The sequence below is a fragment of the Chinchilla lanigera genome, unplaced genomic scaffold (genome assembly GCF_000276665.1).
Source record: "Chinchilla lanigera isolate Chin_1 unplaced genomic scaffold, ChiLan1.0 scaffold00024, whole genome shotgun sequence".
In the NCBI taxonomy this organism is placed as follows: Eukaryota; Metazoa; Chordata; class Mammalia; order Rodentia; family Chinchillidae; genus Chinchilla; species Chinchilla lanigera.
In genome coordinates, this window is record NW_004955425.1 from 27168969 (window position 1) to 27186037 (window position 17069).

Here is a 17069-nt window from a genome sequence, read left to right on the forward strand (position 1 = left end):
CGGACCGGGCCGGAGCCCAGGCTGGGCGCGGGCGGCGGGCGCAGCTCCAGCCTCCTCCTCCGCGGCCTTTTCTTCCTGGGGAGAATAAGCCCCAAATCAGCCAAGATTGGCAGCCTTGAGCATCTTCCTAAGCCAGCGCCCTCTTCTTTCCCTTTCTCATTCCACCTTTCTAATTAGGCTAATTAGGGGCGCTCGGCGGAGTTGCTGGGCCCCGGGCTGAGCTGCTCCGGGGTTATGAAAAGAGCCCTGAATGGCCACGCTGGGGGCCGGCGGGGCCTTTGCGACCCATTCAGCTCAGAGCAACAGTGGCTACATTTATCCCTGCGCATTGAAAGGAGGCTCGATTAAAACGTTTGGGAACGAATGCCACCCCGCACCCTCTAATTAGAGGAGCCCGGCGTGGCGAGGCAGGCCCGGTGCCGCACGCCCGGGCTTTGGGCCCTTTCAGCTCAGGAGCTCCTGCCCGGAGACAAAAGTCCCTCACCTCCCCACCTGTCCTGGGCCAGCCGCTCCCCCACCGTCAGAGCCCCTTGCTTCTCCCACGCGGAAGGCCAGGCCCACTGCCTTGGAACACAGAGGGCTGCCACACCGGGGACAGAGGGGTGGAAAAAGGCGCCAAGTTCCCTCTCTCGGCCTCCGAAAGCATCCTTTGCATTCCGGCTCCTATTTTCCTCTCCATCTGTCACATTTTGTATTTACAGCTCTGCTCCCTCCCCCAACATGAAATTCCCAAGCCAAGCATCTGGGGAGAAGACAGTGGTCAGATGCCATCGGATCCACGATAGTGGCTGTGTGTTCCTTGCTTGCATAAATAATATGTAGCAGCCTTTTCTTTTTAAGAAATGTATATTGAATGCTCATTACCTCCCCAGACAGATTCTTCCTGTGCTGCTCAGCTGTCTTCTCTTTTCCTTCTCAGCCTGTCCCCTAGAACTTAAGCCTGACTCGGTTCCTTGAACAGGCTGTCCGCTTCTCTCCCCATGGTTTACACTAGATGTATTTTTCTTTCTTGTGGCTTAATAGGAAGGACTCTAGACACTCTAGGAAAGCAAATGAAAAGTAGTAGCTATTTTACAACCACAGATTTTGTATGGGGAGAACTGTTTGTTCATTTTGTTGGTGAGAAGGTGGTATCTGATATTTCTGCAAAAATTCGAAACACGCTTTGCCCTGAGATAAAGATGACCATGAAGATTTGATTCCCCTTCCCCCTGTCTTGGAAAAGAGCCAGACGTGCAAACAAGTATCATCAGGTCCCTGTTCTTGATCATGTTAATTCAGAAGATGGAACCTCAGTAAAAGATGCTGTTAACTAAATGTCAACCCACAGCACGCAAAATTCCTTGGATCCAAATTTTTTTAAAAAAAAGGAATGATAAATGTCATGTGAGTGAGAGGAATCATGGGTTTTTTCAAGGCCTAAACTGAGCTTAATAGAGTTTTATTGCTTCCACACCCTGCCTCATAATATTTTAATTTAACAGTTATGATGTGCATGACATTGGAGCGTAAATCTAATGAATTAGGAAACTGGGTGCAGCCAAAGGAGGGAGAGACGCGAGAACAGGCTCTCATTGGTGCCGGAGAAAATGACAATTTGCAAAAATTTAAAATTCCTGGAAACTGAAATGGAAAACCAAACTCTATACTGCCTGTAATTTTATCAACAAGCTTTTTCCTGTTTTCTTTTTTTTTTCCATTTCAGTAATTTAAATTTTGGTTAAAGAACAACATAAAGTGTCCAACTCCTAAGTGTACCACTTGGTGAATATGCACCTAGGTAATCAGTATTTAGATCAAGTTATAGAACATTTTAATGCTCCAGAAAACTCCTGCATGCCACTTCCCAATAAATATTACCCCATTTCCAAACACCATTCTCATTTCTGTCGCCACAGATCGGTTTCACATGTTCTTGAACGTCATATAAGTGGAATCATACAGTATGCAGTCTTGTTTGACTTCTTTTACTCATCAGTATGTTTGTGAAGTTTCATCTGTTCAAATTCCTTTTCATACATCAATATAAATAGCAAATCACTTACAGTATGGGTAAAGAAGGAGAAGCAAACACTGGAAAACTTTAATTTCCCTAAAAGTCTCCAACATTTTGTTAACCAGAAAGGCAATTTCATGATTAGAAGTAAATAAAAGGAAAGAGTTTACCCACAGTAACTGTGAGCTACATCATTTCCAAGATGCAATTGTGGGTAAGTGTAAGGAGCTTGGAAACCCTGAGCCGCCTTTGTAATTGGAGTCTATTTCCTACTTGTCATTTCATACCCTAAGACTAGTAGTGAGTACTTTGGGCCTCTTCACAAAGAATGGCATGAGCTCGAGGGGGAAAGTAAATTGCATCCAGTTTGTTCTACCTCAGCCGTGCAAGCACTTCATGCAGCAGCCTGTCAAGTGTGCTTTGATTGTGTCTGAAAGTAAAGTGTTCATTTTGCAAGTAAAATAGCTGTCTGTACTTTATCCTGTTTGTAGGTCCCCATGCAGCTCGGTTAGCTTCAGACAAAAGTACAGCAAACCTGCAGAATTATGATCATCCTAGTCAGTCCCAGCATCCCCAGCAATGTCTCATGCATTCATGCCATGGACGACCAGCAGGAGGCCACCAGTGCAGCCCATCTTGTACCTTCTCTCCCTCAAGAGAAAAGAGAATGCAGCCCGTAGGACCTTCCTTCCTCCCAAGTGCGGTGCTTTTAGGGACAGATGTATTTATACCATGGAAGAAATTATGAGTCCAGATAGAAGAGCCTGAAGTAAGTTTTTGGTTACTTATATATGATATTGGTAAACAGAAGTTGGGAGTAGATCATTTTATAATCTTAAATCTAAATTGGGTATGGTGGCATATACCTGTAATCCCAGCAATTGGGAGGCTGAGGCAGGAGGATCACTATGAGTTTGAGGCCAGCCTGGGTACATAATAAGTTCATACCCAGCTTGAATTACAGTGAGAACCTGTCTTAAAAAACACCAAATAAATAAGTACAATGTTAAATCTAAAAAATTGAGTGTAATATAAAATAAGTCTTGGACTTTGTACTAAGGAAGATAGTGTGAAGATAAAAGTCATACTTACTGAACTATCATAGTGCCAGCAAATTGAATTAGATATTTCCCAAAGCAATTAAAAGAATATTTACTATTAGAATAGTTAAATAAAAAATAGCAATAACACCAAATACTGGCAAGAATGCAAAAAAAACCTGATCTCTAATACATTATTGATGACAATGGAAAGTAAGTCTGGAAAACAATTTTTAAAATTACTTATAAAACTAAATAGATACTTATTGTATAGCCCAGCAATTTTATTCTATATGGTGTTTATCCAAGAGAAATGAAAATTTATGTTTACAAAACAACCTGAACTGAAATGTCCACAGCAGGTTATTCACCATAGCAAAAGAACAGAAGGAAGAAGGGAAGGGAGGGAGGCAAAAAAAAGAAGTGAACATGTCTTTCAATGCGTGAAATTTTGGGATATCATACAAAGGACACTAAGCAATGAAAAGGAATAAACTAGGGATGCATGTAAGCAAACTGAATCTCAGTGCCATTAGGCTTAGTGAAAAATGTCAAGTCAACTTATAATATTACTACTGCATGATTTCATTTACATGGCATTCTTGAAATGATAAAACTACAAAGCAGGTTGGTTGTTGCTGGGGACAGGGAAGAGGAGAGGCAGATGCGTACAAAGGGAAGTCCTTTGTAATGATGGAAGAGTTTTGAACCCTGGTTCTTGTGAGATACAGCTGCATAGAGCTGCACACACATATTCACAACTCTCAACCTATGGTTTGAACATGTCCCTTCAAATGCATGTATTGGAAAATGTATCCTCAGTGCCACAACACTGGGAGTAGGGTCTTATGGCAGGGCCCTCGTGAATGGACTAATGCCACTGTAAAAAGGGTAACCCACTCCGTGTGGGCATGGGTTAGCCCTTTTCTGATATTTTGCCACAGGAGACCACAGATTTGCCTCTTTTAGCCTTTCTACTTTCTGCCCAATCACAGTGCAAGAAGACCTCACCATATGCTGGCAAATTGACCTTGGACTTCGTGGCCTACAGAATTGTAAGAAGTAAAATTTTGGTCTTTATAAATTACCCAATCTCAAGTATTCTATTGTTACATCACAAAGTGGACTATTACACAGGAATGATGTAAAAACCGAGAAAGAGCAATACTGTACTTAATAGTGTTACACAAACGTCACTTTCCTGGTTCTGATGTTGTTCTGCAGTTATATATCACTACTGAAGAAAATAGGATGGAGGGTTTATGAAACTCTTATTATTTTTTAAACTTCCTGTGAGCCTATAATTATTTCAAGATAAAAAATTAGAAAAAGTAAAGGATCCTTCAGTCAGTGTCTCATCAATAAAACTTTATACTGGTGACAAGAGCTTTCATTGCTTGATTTTTTTATACTTAATAAGGGAAGTTGTTAGGGCCATAGTTCAGTGGTAGAGCACTTGCCCGGCATGAGAGGCTCTGATTCTGGTCCATAGAACCACAAAGCAAAACAGAGAAATTAATTGAGGCCCGTCCTTCTGACAGGTATTTTGTAAGCAATGTTTAAAACACTAATAATTGTCAGCTGCATTTTTTATTGATAGACCCCATACTGAAAAATTTTTGGAATATAAAAAATATTGTCTATTTATTTGAAAGAATTAATTCTTGTTTTTTTTTTTTTTTTTTTTTTTTTTTTCCGGTACCAGGAATCGAACTCACGACCTTGCACTTGCCAGGCAGGCGCTGTGCGACTGAGCTAAATCCCCAGCCCCTGAAAGAATTAATTCTTTGAGTATCGATTTAATTTTGCAAATGGCCAAATATTGCTGAGAGTCAAATATGGTAAGTAAAAAAGATGACCCAGTCAGGTAAAACATTTTTCTGGCAAAACCAAAGTGTCCTGGAAGATTTTTCATTGGGTGTGACTTGTTAACTGGTTACAAAAAGAGTTCCCAAAATGCTCTCAGGAACAGCAACATCATAAGTATTGGTGTGCTTATAGGGCTGATTGCCTATAGGGAAACATTCATTGGTGTGCATAAGTTCTGGTGTGCATAAGTTTTTTAAAAATTTGCCTTTAAAACATTTTGTTTGAGACAAAGTCTTACTACATAGTACTCCCTGAGTAGTCCAGGCTGGCCTGAAACTTGTGGTAATCCTCCTGCCTCAGCCTCCTGAGTGCTGGAAATACAGGCATCCACCACTATGCCTGGCTTAAAATGGTTTTTGAAAATATGCATAACCTGTTTTGAAAATATGTTAATCAATATATCAAGTGTGTAGAGGTAAGATTTATTAATCTTTTTTCTAAGATGGAGTGGTATACATACCTTACCTGGTTTATAAATTTGAAATATTGCAAGCGAAAGTTTTGTTAACTGTGATCATGCTTGTAATTCCTTTAATCTCTGTACTAAGGGGTGGATCAGCAAATACCACCACTTCTTAAATAGCTAAAAACCTCTAATGACAGCGTGTGTGCTCAGCCTTCGTGCTCAACAGGTGCACAATTACAGCATAGTTTTTATGCAGATCCCACCCCTGAGAACTGTCCTGCCTGTCTATAAGTGGACCATGATATAAAAGCCATTGAAAGGCTGGGGATTTAGCTCAAGGGCACAGCGCCTGCCTGGCAAGCGCAAGGTCGTGTGTTCAATTCCTGGTACCGGAAAAAATAAATAAATAAATAAAAGCCATTGAAATTGCTTCTAGAAGCAGACCAAACTGTGAAAGCTGTCAACCAAATTTAAGCCCTGATGCCAGTGTTTTAACCATGGTACTTGTTCTTTTCCTTGAATGTTTTATTATTTTACTTCCACTAGGAATTGTGGAGTTCTAAGTATTATTAGTGGCTTACCACTTTTGCACACTTGTATCCTGTTATTTTTGGAGGCATATGTGGGGAAAGAGACTGGCCTCTTCTACCCAATTCATCTACCTGCTCCCAAAGATGGACGCCCATGTCTTTTAAAGAGATCAGAAGGGCCCACACTGAGTCTAAGAAACTTGAGCAGAATAGATCATGGGCATCATGTAAAAATATTTTTTAAATATAAAAATCTCTAGTAACTAGTTTAAAGCTTTTTGTTCAGTTCTTGATTTGCTTGAAAATGGCTTATTTAAAAATAAAGTAACATAAAATGCATTACTTTGGCTGGGTGTGGTAGCACACACCTGTAATCCCAGCACCCGGTGGGTTGGGGGGTTGCAGCAGGAGGGTTGCTGTGAGTTCAAGGCCAGCTTGGGCTACATAGTGAGTTTAGGATCAGCCTGAAATATATAGTGAGAGTGTCTCAAAAACCAACCAAATAAACAAACAAGATACATTACTTCGCTCTGTAATACCTTTAAAGAAACTTTTGGAAAGAATGTGAAAATTTTCATTTTAAAAATTAATAAAATACATGAAAAGTTAGCAACAAACTAAGCTCACTTCTTTGAAATATTATAAGAAGTGTCAAAATTAAAGAATATATTACCAGATTCTTGGGTCTATGTATCATAAAGATTGAAAACAATACAAATAAAGATCACATTGAGGGGCTGGGGATTTAGCTCAGTGGCAAAAGCGCCTGCCTGGCAAGCGCAAGGTCGTGAGTTCGGTTCCTGGTACTGGAGAAAAACCAAAAAAAAAGATCACATTGAAATACTTATATTGTAACTAAAACAAATAGTCAAGGAAAACCAAAGCCCTACATTTCATTATCTATTCATTTATTCATCTTGTATTTAGTGATCATCTACTATGTGCCAGGCATGGTGGGAGGTGCTGTGGATACAAAGAAAAATAAAACACTGGAGAAGAGGAGACAGTATGCTAGTTAAAGTGTCTATGATGTGCTTTAATAGAAGTATGAACTGGCTAGATCACAGAGAAAGAAAGAAATGGGAGGGACAGGGAAGCCTTTGCAGAGGATATAATGTTTGAGAAGGAACAGAAATTCTGCATGTAAGTGCTATGGCAAACACAAACACCAAAATGACCCTCAGGATCTGGAGGCAGATTTATTTTATGTCAACAGGCACTGATTGGGATCATTCCCAAAACATCAGGCTCCAATCTCTGATAGTCTAAGGCTTTTATATGATGCATAAGCAGGAGGTACAAAGGTGAGACAGAACAGCCTGGCAGTTCTTCTGATTAGCTACAAGGTGAGATCGTCAGTTATAAGGCTAGATTAATGACCATCAGTTACAAGACATGAATATAAAGCTTGGTACAGTCAGACATCCTGCATGTTCAGTTATGCTCAAATGGTTACAAGGATCAAGAAAGTAATTACAGGGGCTTGGGATTTAGCTCAGCAGCACAGTGCCTGCCTGGCAAGCACAAGGTAGTGAGTTCGATTCCCGGTACTGGAAAAAACAAACAAACAAACAAAAAGTAATTACAGAGCCACAGAGCAGATAACAGAGCTAGGCAGTTTCAAAAGAACAAAGTGTTTTAAAAGAACAAGTTCCCTGGTGCAGTTTTTCCCTTTCATAAACAGAATGGGTAAAAGAAGCATGAGAGAGTAGGGTGCTTCCAGCACACAGAGCAGTGAGCACCAAAATCTCATCACACTGACTAATCAAGTGGGCATAACGTCATGAGTGGACACTCCCAGCCTGAGCACTGTCTGGGGCCTCGATGGCCGTCCCTACAAGCACTTCGTATGTAAAAGGTGTGAATGGGGGCTGGAAATCCTCTAGTTTTTTTTAAATTTTATTTTAAAGAGGAAAAAAACAATAACAACAAAAAAAAAAGCACAAAGTTAAAAACAAAACAACAAAAAAACAATAAAAGTGATACAGAATTTCAAAACAAGGTGGTTGGAAATTAACAATAGTTTTTATATTACATATTGTTATCTTCAAAGTAGTTGCTCAGATCACCAGACATAGGCATGCAAGATCAATAAAACAATTAAGCATTAACTGTTCCTTTCAACAAGCCAATAGAAATCAGTAGTACAAATTTCCCAGCTGTCTTGTGTATAGATATATTTCCCTAGTTGAGCGTGTGGTTAGCTGTTCACGTATGTTTAGCCCTCCTAGCACACTCCCATTAACTTCTAAGTCCTGTTGGATATGCAGCTTTTGGAATGGAGAAGGAAAAACTGAAGAAGGAGAAGGTAAGAAACTTGTGATTATTGTATATCTGTAACTGGATAGGATAGGATTCAAACTTAGGTAGTCTGATTCCAGAGCCTAAGTTCCATTATTCTCATGTGCCTAATGAAAGATTTGCCCCCCCTAATTATTATGTGTACCACTTACTAGGCATGAATTCTATATGAGCATTCACTATATTTTAAATTACTTAAAAGTAAGTCCATACCATGTAACTCTTTGTATTTTCACAGTGCTATGTACATATTCAACAAATAGTTTCTGACTAGTAAATAAAATTGACTCATCTACTAGGTGAACAATGTAAGTATATTTGGAGTTAATTGGCTCTGTCTATTTGTCCAATGCCAAACGGTAAAAGTAAACAGCTCTAGACATCGTAGGTGGTTCTACACTGTCTAACTAGAAAAATTAGTTGTAGGAATTAATATTTCCTTTGGTATGAATGACATTTGATATGCTGGATGACTATTGATATATCTGACAAAAACTCATAGAGTACTATAGATGTGTCTGTTACCTCCATACAGCTGAAATGAGAGAAGACCTCAGGTTGTAATTTTTAGGTACAAGATTTTTAAAAGGTCTTTCCAGTCAAATGGAGCATAACTTCTTCATACTTATATTTATTTACTTAACCTAAATATATTACCTGAACAAAAATTATAATTATACATACACACCAATCAATAATTTAAAAACAACCATTTCATATAAGACTTTGGGATGTTATTACACAGTATTTTAAAGTTCTCTGTATAGCCATGTATTGTTAATGACATTATGAATGTAATGACAGTGGTCCCATAAGATTAAATTGCATAGTGACATTGTGCACATCTTAGTTGGTATAAATACACACTGATGTTTGCACATTGATGGAGTTGCCTAATGACACAGCTCTCAAAATGTCATTCTATTGTTAAATGATGCATAATTGTGCCTATAAGGGCAAGGAATTGGTACTATCACATCCTTTTAAATAACTAAGTATATTATAAAGCTGAAGTATAGGATTTGCTATATTTTCATCTGAACTGTTGACTTTGGCATGCATTTTTGATTGAAGCAATTAACATGCAGTCAGTTGATAAAAGGGTTGGAAGACCTGTCACTGTAGGCCTTTTTTCAGCATCTGATCCCACAGTGACCAGAGTAGAGCCATACTCTTTAAAATTTATGTGTATTTATTTATAATGAGTAAATTCTCTGTTAGTTGTAGCTACAGAAATGTGGGGAAGAAGTGTTAAATTACAATAGTGGAATGTATCTCCTGTATTCACCACCTGTGACTCAGGGGGAAGTTGAGGTCTTAGACATTACTGCATTGAAGTATCATTAGATACATTATTCTTTTGATACAGGGAACAGGGGAATAGTAACATAGGATTGTTGAATTACCTGTTCAGATTAATAGTTAACAAATCATATGAGCAATAAGAGTGATTTTTAGGAGAATCTCCCCAGTGAGATACTAAGAAGGAGGCAGGGAGAACCTGTGCCCTCTGCATGAATCATGGACTAGAACGTCTATGGGCCCCATTGTAAGCACCACTACCTGCCTCCTAATAAAGCCCAGCCAGTCTGACTAATAAAGTCCAGAACAGCTCTGGACTTGCGAAGACCTATAATTTATGGAAGATCTAAGATGTGCAAGTTGTTACAGTAAGCATAGAGGGAGTACAAAAGGAAGGGAAGGTGGGATAACTTTTTTTTAGCAGCTGTTACATATCAAGAGCTTCTGCATCACATCACTTTTAATTTATACTTCAATCCTAGGAGACAGGTATTTTCCTGGTTGAAAATTAGGAAACAGAGGCTCAGAGAGGTTAAATAACTTGCTTCAGGCTACGCAGGTACTAAGTACCAGAGCTTACAAGTGAACCTGAATCCTTCACCCCAAAGTTTGTATTTGCTAGAATACCATAGGAGCCTCTCAAAGATGATGAGTTTGAGAGAATGGTGAAGAGAGACCAGAAGGGACACAACTGGGACAGAGTGGAGATTTTTCCACAGCATTCCATGCCAATGATGCTAACTGGCTTCATAGTCCAAATTCCTACCAGAAAGGTCAAGTGCACAGAACTAGCTGTTCTCAGCCACCATACACCTTAGGGCTGTACCTATAAGCCATCACAACTTGTTTTCTTTTTTGAGAGTGAGTACAGAGTTTAAGAAGAACCCTTGAGAAGAATTCTTAATAAAAATTGAGGCATATGAACAAACCTAATGCTTGAACTCTGGATGATCTCTTTTTCTGCTGATTAACTGTTCTGAAGATTGGTTCAAGTAATCTAGTTCTTCTTGGCTTCAAAACCTTTGGAGTATCAGCCTATGGGCTTAGATGGGCTTAATATCCACTGAAATCCAAGGTAAAGCTCAACAAACAAACAGTTTCTTCTAGATTTACCACATGAAGCATTGTTGTAAGGTGTCTCCTGGTTTTCCCTGCAGGTCATGATCATCAAATCTTTAACAGCCATGAGTTTGCTGAAGATGTGGGTAGGCCTTCCCATGATAGATCCTGGCTTTGTGAGAGGGAAGTTGGGAGGCCTGTCCAGCTCTGCTCCCTTTGTTTTAAAAACAATACTTTTCAAACTTTAGCATGCTCAGAATCACCTGGCAGGCTAATTAAAATTTAGAGCACTAGGCCCCATTCTCCGACTTTCTGATTCAATCGCTCTGAAGTGGGCCTGAGAATGTACAGTTCTAACAAGTTCCTGACTTGATGCTGCTGGTATCACTGTAAGAAATCACCTGGAGAGGCATGGTCCTAGGGCAGAACCTGGGTCTCAGATGCAAGGGAAATACACCATATGGTGGACTAACTAATGGTCAGCATGGGTGGGAACATGGAGCTGAGTTGAGTCAGCCTGGTTCTGGTCTTGGCAGATCCACCTGAGGATTGTTGCTGGAATGGCATAAAAAGAGAACAGGAAGAGAGGATTGCATGCCGCTGGTTTTCCTTGGGAGGGCCTTACTCCAGAATGCTGCAGGCCTCTGCTTTGGTTCACCTACTGGGGCAGCCAGAGACTCCGAATAGCATCTTACCTCCTGCTCGCTTGACTCCTACCCTCGCTAGAGCAGAGGCTGCTGAGCTTTGGCTGCTGTTCTCTTCGGAGGAGCTCCGGTCTTCACCTTCACCTGAGCATCATGTCTTGGCTTTCTGGCACAGACTCTGTAGCCTTCAGCGCTGAGCCCTAGGCTTCCCAGCACAGACCTTCAGTCTTCCATCGCAGACTCCTCGGCCTTCTGGTACAGACTCACTGGGCACAGTGCCATGGGCTCTGGGCCTTTTGCTGGACTCATAGTGGGGACATTGCTGTGGGATCCAGGCCCTTGGCTGGATTCTTCTGATTTCTAGCGAGATCTCTTGTACTCTTCTGCATTTGACTTTCTGTGTGAATATTGTAAAATAATCCTATAAATTATGTGCCCTGTATTAAGCCTATTGCCTTGCAAACCCTGACTATAACCACCCTGAACAGTCATTAGTGATGTGGTAGGCAGCCTCTACAGAGTTCCCAATGATGCACACTTTCTGGTATTCATATCTGGTGTAATCTCTTCCTCTTGAGTGCGAGCTGTACTAGTGAACTGCTCCCATCAGAGAATGCAAGAGTGATGGGGTGTCAACACATGACCAGGGTGTAAGACTTTGCCTTCCATCTTGTTCACACTCTCTCCGCTCGCTTGCTAGCACTGATGCAGACAGCTGACTTGCTGTAAGGTGCTCTGGACAAAGGCCTCCAGCCAACAGCCCTGGAAGACTTGAGCCTGAGTCCATCAACCAAAGGAGAAAAGAATTCTGCCAACAAACACGTGAATGAGCTGGGAAGTTTATTCTTCCTGGTCAAGCTCAAGAGCCACATGAGAGACCCAGCTCTAGGTAGGGCAACTAAATTGTACCCAGACTTCTGATCTATAGAAACCATGAGATAATAAAAAATTGCGGTCATTTGTTGTGCAGCAAGAGAGAACTAATAGAAGGGATCAACCTTCCATTAGGTACTAGTGGGCAATAGGACAGTAATGGGGAGACTGAGAGACTGGGACTTAGTGTGAATGGTGAGAATTTTCTTATAATGGAGCTGTGCTGGCCATTAGAAAGTTAGTTCCTGTCTTTGTTGTAAATTGTACTTATTTTGTACTTGGAGTATCATCTTTATTTTTTTATTTTTTTTTTGTTTTGGTTTTTCTCCAGTACCGGGAACCGAACTCACGACCTTGCACTTGCCAGGCAGGCTCTTTGCTGCTGAGCTAAATCCCCAGTCCCTGGAGTATCATCTTTAAATGGGAATGTTTATTCGGAGATCTTGTAACAAATTCTCTGATGTCATTAGAATACTATATGAAAAACAAAATCCTAATGGAATAAAAAAATTCTGTTTGTTAGTCTGTAAACAATATAACAAATTTCCATCTCTTAGAAGGTAATACCTAGGCAGTTAAGACCTTAAAAATGCTTTGTTTGTTTGTTTTTTTGAGACAGGGTCTCTATACAGTACAGACTGGCTTTGAACCCGCTCTATAGACTAGGTTGGCCTCAAACTTGCAGCTGTCCTCCTCCATCAGCCTCATAAGTGCTAGGATTAGAGTAGGCGTGCATCCCCACACCCAGCAAAAGTGCTCATTTGTAACATAATAGTGCACAGTTAAAGTAAGTGACTAAGAGCATTTCAAATTCACACAATAACAAATATTAGAGTTTTTAATAGTAGAGAAAAAAACAAGGAAATAATGCTTATGTTTTCCATGTTTAGCCAACATGTTTTGAGAGAAATCTATTAATACAAGGTAGGAATAGAATTCTATCATAAAAAACAAATAGATTATTGGCTTTTTATGGCTACATGACTTTTATGGATTAAAATCATGATGGTCTAAATAGTAGTAGATTAATTTATGTGGAGGAAACGTTACAAATCAATCACTTAAAAACTGGCTTTGTGCCCACATTCTAGCGGCACACTCGGGAGACTTGTACTGCTCAGCTAATGTCTACAAAGAGTGAATTTCTGAACATAATTTATGTAGATGAAGTGTGCAGAATGTTTTTATTTGTTCTACATCTCACTGTCTCACCTCTGTGTGAACTTCCCAAGGCCAGATCTACTCCAAATATTCTGACTCCCTTCTCTACACTTCCCTCCAACGTGTTTGCTTTGGCAACTTTCATGTTCTTACAAACAATTCTCCTAAGGAAATCAATCACTCTTGCACCCAAAGAGAAATACTGCACACTCAGTGCGATGACAAAATGAAACATGCTTGAGGCAAACCATGTGTTCCCGCGTGTCCGGGATTACGCTATTTGCTCAAGAAACATGTTCCTAATGTGTTTGGCTTCTGTTACCCCTTGTGATTGCAACTTTCATTGTCTTTCGGAATTTATGATTTCAGAAGCAACTGCTTGGACTCATTTAATTGGACACTCCTGGAATGTGAAGCCTGGGGAATTCACTGGGCAAGGTCCTTCTCTTCTTTTCAGGCACCTGGCGTTTGAGGAATGGTGGAGGCTAGATTCTCTTTTTCATCTGGAACCCCAGACAAATGGCTTATCTAAACCACATGGGTCCATCATGCTTTGAGAATTCATCAGCCGCTTTATTTGAGAAGAAATACTTTCTGGCCACAGAGTGAGGCAATGTCATGTCAGAAAAGAGCTTTTCTGATGCTCTACAGCACAATTACATGTCTACAGTTCACAAAGATTTATTGTATATTTTATAAAGAACTAGTGGAGTGGAGTTTGTAGGTTCCCAGCAAAGAGAAATGGTAAACATTTAAAGAGATGGAATACTGTGTACCAGATTTGATCATCAAACATTGTACACACATATTTATTACTCCCTGCCCCATACATATGTACAATTACTGTATGTCAATTACAAAGAAAGAAAAAGAGGGAAAGTGCTTTTCATGTGCTCTACTCAAGGTACTTGACTACATTTGTCCCTCAGTTTGGCAGCACATTTACTTAGAATAAAAGCACCAGAAGTATGGTTCCATTGTGCAAGCAGGAGAGGAATGGGTTAGTCAAGAGCCCCGCTGTTCTTTTTGCTTGGTTGAGGAATGGCTCCTTCCTTACCTCATCATCGTCATGGTGGGAGGTCACGTCCTGGCTCCCTTGGTGTTTTAAAGGAGTTCCTTCACTCCTCCAGAGCTCTTGGTACAGCCTGACTTCCTCCCCCGATTTCACTTACCTACAGAGGAATGAATGCTGGGAAACTCAGTTCTCTGTAAGTCTGATTTTTTTCCCTATATCTGCTCCATCTTAGGCTTTTTAAAGCAAAAAATGAAAGAAGTAGATTTTTCCCAGTCTAGTCTCTGATAGATGCAGAAGCTAGATACATAAAAATTAAAGCTGTCAGCCACTGTCATCACGGCAACTGGAGGGACATAGGCCCGAGGGAGACACAAATACAGCCTAGTGAGAAGATACAGAAAGAGAGCTGGGTTTAAAAGAAAGAAGTCAAGAATTTATACATTGAAGAGACTAGAAATATAATTCTGCTTAGTAAGAAAAGTGCTGATCTCAAAATGTCAGGGTTTCCACTAAGAGAACCTTGATCCCAGATGCACTGAAATAAACTTTACCTCATCACCCCACACACAGACTTAGGGGACACCATGTGTGAAAAGATGGCCTGGTTATGACAGTGGCCTGGTTAAGATCACAGGTTTGGTAGTAAAAGACCAAAGTTTGAATCCAGCCCTGCCATTAATTAACCTGACTCGTAGGGTATTTTGCCACCCTGAGCGTATTCATGTGTAAAGTGGGGAGGAATAGCATGACATCAGAAGTTTATTGTGAGGGTTACCCAACAGAAAGGATGCAAAGCCTGATGCAGGCGAACTCAGTATTAGCTGCCTCATCACCATCTTCACCCATTGTCCCTGTGCTGTGGTTGGAATGTGCCCCTCCAAAGCAAGTGCTGGAAACCAAATCCCTACTGCAACAGCGTTGGGAGGTGTTTACCTCATGGGAGCTCTCGGCCTCACTCATGGACTGATGGCCATCAGGATTGGGTTCATGACCAAGGTAGTGCTTCATTCAAAAAGGACATGTTTGACTCTGTTTCCCCACTCTCTCATCCATGAGACTTCTCTCATAGGACAATGCAGCGAGAAGGCTCTCACCAGATGCCCGTCCCTTGATCTTGGACTTCCCAGCCTCCAGAACAGAGAGGAAAGAGATTCGTGTTCTTTATACTCAGTCTTGGTTATTCTGTTGCAACACCAAAACAGACTACGACTCACTGGTATGGATGCAGTGGTTCTACATGGGGTACCATGAAGTATATTCTAATCAAAAATAGAAGCTTAAGCTGTGTAAGCAACTAAACAAGGATGGCAAAGTATGTGCTCTAAAGATATTTAGAGAGGAATAAGAGGTCATGCAGAAGAACAGAGAAAGCTTCAAAGGAGACGTAGACCTTTTACAGGGCCTTAATCTGGGCCTTGCCAGTTAGGCATTTGGGAGGTAATTAGGTTTAGATGAGGTCATGAGGGTGGGGCCTGAGATGGGATTAGGGTCTTTAAAAGAAGCAAAAGAGATTAGAGCTGGGATCTGCCTGTCACAGGAGTACACAGAAAAAGGTGGCTCTGTGTGAGGCAGGAAGAGTTCTCATTCAGGAACCACATCTGTCCATACCTTGAATTTGGACTTCTAGACTGCAGAACTGTGAGAAGGAAATACTTGTAGTTAAAGCCAGGAGTCTATAGTATTTTGTTAAGGGAGCCTGAGGCAATTGAAACCCTTTTACATGGAGGTGAGGAAGATTCTCAGAAACCTCAGGCTCAATGTGGGAATGTGCCACCTTCCAGGTGGGCAGTTTCATTGGTTTACTGGACACAAGGCACTTTATTAATATCTTTCTTTTGACTGGCACGTGCAAAGTGCCCCCTTTTGGCTGGGGTCACTGAGTAAAGCAAGTTTGAGTTTGAGATTTCATACTGAACCCATTCTCTTTTTAATTCCAAAGAATTTGAGTTCCTCTGCTTTGATTTCTTTTGCTCTGAAATTTTTATTTTCCTTAGTCTTCTCATCTGTGCCAACCAATTTCAAAATAATATAAAGTGCTGGCAGTTTTTGCTAGTGCTTTTCCATTTCTGTTTTAAATTTAGGTTCATGGATCTCTTTGGGGGAAAAAAGCCACAAACTCCTTTCATTCTTCAAAGTAACAGATAACTTGGTTTTGAGTTGAGGAGTGTATGGGTGAACATCAGACAGGTGCCAGCTGTTATTACAACTGTAAGAGCAAGACACTTATAAACCAAGCAAATGAAAGTTACACGGGAGAGAAGAGAGACTGCTGTAGTTCTCCAGATCTCACTCAGTTGGGCTCCCTAAGCTGAATAAAAGCCTCTGGAAAGAAAGGGAAACATAGACGCATGGTTTCTAATGGTTCATTCTGCTTCCCAGGAGTGTGCCTGTTTTTCAAAACTGCAGATTGCATTTCTCAGTGATACTTAGTTTCAGATCTCTATGAGTCTTCACTTTTTTTTTCCTGTTGGTTGATTTCTTGATGATGGCCATTCTTTCTGGGGTGAGATGGAATCTCAGTGTTTTAATTTGCATCTCTCGAGTGACCAGTGATGGCGAACATCTTTTCATATATGTATTTGCCATTTGTATTTCTTCTCTGAGAAGTGTGTATTCATCTCAGATCCCCTTTTTTGGATTGGGTCTTTGAATTTGGGGGGCCTGATTTTTTTTTAATTCTTTGTTCAGATAGAAGTCCTTTGTCTGAGGGACAGTTGCCTAAAACTTTTTCCCAATTTGTGGGTTTTCTTTACACTCTGTTGGTGAAGAACCCTTCTCTATTGCTGGTGGGAGTGCAGACTGGTACAACCACTGTGGAAATCCTCAAAACACTAGGATTAGAGGTCCCATTCAACCCAGCTATTTCCCTTCTG

At 40.6% G+C, this 17069-nt stretch overlaps 1 long non-coding RNA gene across 1 annotated transcript; it reads left to right on the plus strand.

Moving 5' to 3' along the window:
- The first annotated feature begins 2492 nt into the window (after nt 1-2492).
- LOC106148615 lies at nt 2493-12367 on the plus strand. The gene is made up of 4 exons (XR_001234255.1): nt 2493-2765; nt 4032-4091; nt 4742-4877; nt 11848-12367. It is a non-coding gene; the product is annotated as an uncharacterized LOC106148615 (long non-coding RNA).
- Nucleotides 12368-17069: the final 4702 nt, after the last annotated feature.